This window comes from Mandrillus leucophaeus, unplaced genomic scaffold (genome assembly GCF_000951045.1).
Source record: "Mandrillus leucophaeus isolate KB7577 unplaced genomic scaffold, Mleu.le_1.0 Scaffold11, whole genome shotgun sequence".
Taxonomy (NCBI): Eukaryota; Metazoa; Chordata; class Mammalia; order Primates; family Cercopithecidae; genus Mandrillus; species Mandrillus leucophaeus.
In genome coordinates, this window is record NW_012099209.1 from 4,163,149 (window position 1) to 4,163,588 (window position 440).

Genomic DNA, 440 nt, shown 5'->3' on the forward strand with positions numbered 1-440 from the left:
AAAAAAAAAAAAAAAAAGGCCAGGCATGGTGGCTCATGCCTATAATCCCAGCACTTTGGGAGGTTGAGGTGGGCGAACCACCTGAGGTCAGGAGTTTGAGACCAGCCTGGCCAACATGGTGAAACCCCATCTCTACAAAAGTACAAAAAATTAGCCAGGCATGATGGTGGGTGCCTGTAATCCCAGCTACTTGGGAGGCTAAGGTGGAAGAATCACTTGAACCTGGGAGGTGGAGGTTGCAGTGAGCCTAGATCGTGTCATTGCACTCCAGCTTGGGCGAGGGAGAACAAGACTCTGTCTCCAAAACAAAAAAAAAAAAAGAAAAGAAAAGAAAAAAAAAAAAAAAAAAGAGCCCGGAATGGTGGCTCACACTTGTAATCCCAGCACTTTGGGAGGCTAAGGCCAGTGGATCACGAGGTCAGGAGTTCGAGACCAGCCTG